The sequence below is a fragment of the Triticum aestivum genome, chromosome 3A (assembly GCF_018294505.1).
Source record: "Triticum aestivum cultivar Chinese Spring chromosome 3A, IWGSC CS RefSeq v2.1, whole genome shotgun sequence".
Lineage (NCBI taxonomy): Eukaryota > Viridiplantae > Streptophyta > Magnoliopsida > Poales > Poaceae > Triticum > Triticum aestivum.
The window spans coordinates 612,895,730-612,899,424 of NC_057800.1; positions in this window are offsets into that span (position 1 = coordinate 612,895,730).

A 3,695-nucleotide genomic window follows, 5' to 3' on the forward strand; every position below is an offset into this window, starting at 1 on the left:
TGATGATCCATTACTTTGTCTGTGAAGCATAGTGGGTGTGCGGCGCCTCTGTACTGGGCTATATCGCGACGTAGCTCCAATGAGCTTTGTCTACTGTGTTTGGCCCTACCGGATTTGTGTCCGGCGTGACGGTTACTGTCTCGAGTCATGGGGCGCCCACGCGATCCGTAGATCGATCTTGTTTGCCTTGCCTTGTCCTCCAACATATCTCACAGGTCAGGCGCATTTTCCCGTGCCTTGGCACGGGGTGCGTCTTGAGTGGAGGGCCGAGAGGCCTCTCTGTCGCGGCCACGAGGTGGCCGGTCGGCCGTATCAAGTGCTGGTGATGTAGGTTTAAGTGCTTCCTCCTCTAATCGGGGTAGCAACCTGCGCTTTGGGTAGCTCTTGGAGGGGCGTTCGAGTTTATGCTCTTCGGCCGCAAGGACTTCAGTCCATCTATCAACTAGCAAATCTTGATCAGCTCTAAGCTGTTGCTATTTTTTCTTGAGGCTTCTTGCCGTGGTCATAAGCCTGCGTTGAAAACGCTCTTGCTCGACGAGATCCTCTGGCACGACGAATTCGTCGTCATCGAGGCTTGCATCGTCTTCGGAGGGAGGCATATAATTATCGTCCTCAACCTCTCTGTCTGCCGCTCTCTCATGAGGGCTAGCTTCTCCATCCTCCTGTGCTAAATCTTGCTAGAGGGGGTTTTCTTCGGCACTCTCCGGAGTATTATTATCTCCAGTGCTGGAATCGCCGTATTTGCTTTGGCGGGATTTTGAGCGGCGCCGCTGACGCCGACGCTTAGGCTGTTTCTTGGAGGGGTCATCCTCCGCTGATCCATCGCCATCTCCTTCTTTTGGGGTGTCCACCATGTATATGTCATATGACGAGGTGGCTTTCCAGGGCCCAATAGGCACTGGTTCTTCATCGTCTCCTGCATCGGCGTCCATACCATCGATGTCTTTGGAGTCGAAGTCGAGCATGTCGGTTAAATCGTCGACAGTGGCTACAAAGTGGGTGGTGGGTGGGCTTTGAATTTCTTCATCGTCCGTATCCCAACCTTGCTGACCGTAGTCCGGCCAGGGCTCTCCTGATAAAGAGAGAGACTTTAGTGTCTTCAAAATATCGCCGAGAGGCGAGTGCTGAAATATGTCCGCGGCAGTAAACTCCATGATCGGGGCCCAATCGGATTCGATCGGTAGGGGCGCGGAAGGTTCGAAGTCCGGAGAGGAGTCCGGCTCCTTGGAGTCACGAGTCTTGTGGAGTGCGGGGCTGGTGTTCGGCTCGATCGCCGTTGGGATCGCAGCCCCCGAGGCGGCGTCCAACCGCCCATCCTCGATCGGCGCAGTTGGCTCCGAATTAAGGGTCGAAGCCGATGCGGGTGTGGCCTCCAGGGCACTGTTCGGCGGCAGAGCTAGATCATGCTCGTCGTGACAGTGCAGCGTGCTCGGCAGTGGCTCGAATCCGTCGAAGGTCAAGTCCCTGCGGATGTCAGCCGTGTAGTTTAAACTTCCAAATCTGACCTGACGGCCAGGGGCATAGCTTTCGATTTGCTCCAGATGACCAAGTGAATTGGCCCGCAGTGTGAAGCCGCCGAAGACGAAGATCTGTCCGGGGAGGAAGGTCTCACCCTGGACTGCATCACTATTGATGATCGTAGGAGCCATCAAGCCTAACGGCGATGACACAGAGGAACTCTCAATGAAAGCACCAATGTCGGTGTCAAAACCGGCGGATCTCGGGTAGGGGGTCCCCAACTGTGCGTCTAGGCCAGATGGTAACAGGAGGCAAGGGACACGAAGTTTTACCCAGGTTCGGGCCCTCTTGATGGAGGTAAAACCCTAGGTCCTGCTTGATTAATATTGATGATATGGGTAGTACAAGAGTAGATCTACCACGAGATCGGAGAGGCTAAACCCTAGAAGCTAGCCTATGGTATGATTGTTGTTCTGTATGTTGTCCTACGGACTAAAACCCTCCGGTTTATATAGACACCTGAGAGGGTTAGGGTTACACAAAGTCGGTTACAATGGTAGGAGATCTACATATCCGTATCGCCAAGCTTGCCTTCCACGCCAAGGAAAGTCCCTTCCGGACACGAGACAAAGTCTTCAATCTTGTATCTTCATAGTCCAGGAGTTCGGCTGAAGGTATAGTCCGGCCATCCGGACACCCCCTAATCCAGGACTCCCTCACCCATGTTGAGAGGTGTGAGACCTCTGACAAGTTCTTTTGCCAACAAGATGGAGGAGAATAGCTCAGCTAGTGAGCATGTGCCCAGAATGTCTGGGTGCTATAATCACTTAAATCAAGTGGGAGTTAAACTTCGAGATAAGATAGTGATTGATAGAGTTCTCTAGACACTATCACTAAGCTACTAGATCTTCGTGATGAACTATGACATGCAAGGGATGGAGTTGATCCCGGAGCTGTTCGCGGTGCTTAAGACCGCAAAAGGTAGAAATCAAGAAGGAGCATCAAGTGTTGATGGTTTAACAAGACCACTGGTTTCAAGAAGGGCAAGGGCTAGAAGGGAAACTTCATGGATGGCAAACCAGTTGCTGCTCCAGTGAAGGAACCCAAGGTTGAACCCAAACCCGAGACTAAGTGCTTCTATTGTAAGGGGAACGGTCACTGGTAGCGGAATTACCCCAAATTCATGGTAGATAAGAAGGCTGGCAACTTCAACAAAGTATATACGTGTTATTAATGTGTACCTCACTAGTACTCTAGGTAGCACCTGGGTATGGTATACCAGTTCAGTTACTATTATTGGTGACTTGAAGCAAAAGCTACGGACTAAACAGAGACTGGATAAGGGCGAGGTGACGATGTGTGTTGGAAGTGTTTCCAAAGTTGATGAGATCACCATCGCACGCTCCATCTGCCTTCGGGATTAGTATTGAACCTAGATAAATGTTATCAGGTGTCTACGTTGAGCATCAATATGATTAGATCATGTTCATTGCAATACAGTTATTCATTTAATTAGAGAATAATGGTTATTCTATTTACATGAATAATACCTTTCATGGTCATGCACCCTATGTGAATAGTTCATTGAATCTCGGTCGTGGTAATACAGATGTTCACACCAAAAGATGTAGAGTTAATAATGATAGTACCACTTTCTTGTGGCACTGCCGCTTAGGTCATATTGGCGTAAGATGCATGAAGAAACTCCATGTCAATGGATGTTTGGAGTCACTTGATTTTGAATCACTTGACACATGCGAGCCATGCTTCATGGGCAGGATGACTAAGACCCCATTTTCAGGTACAATGAAACGGGCAAGTGACTTGTTGGAAATCATGCATACTGATGCGTGTGATCCAATAAGAATTGAAGCGTGCGGTGGATATCGCTATTTTCTCATCTTCACTGATGATTTGAGTAGATATAGGTATGTTTACTTAATGAAGCACAAGTCTAAAACGTTTGAAAAGTTCAAGCGATTTCAGAGTGAAGTTAAGAATCATCATAACAAGAAGATCAAATTCCTACGATTTGATCAATGAGAATTTCTGAGTTTGAGTTTGGCAAACACTTAAGACATTGTGGAATTGTTTCACAGTTGAAGCCACCTGGAACACCACAGGGTAATGGTGTGTCCGGACGTCGTAATCGAACCTTATGAGATATGGTGCGATCTATGATGTCTCTTACCGATCTACCGCTATTATTTTGAGGCTATGCATTAGAGACAGCTGCA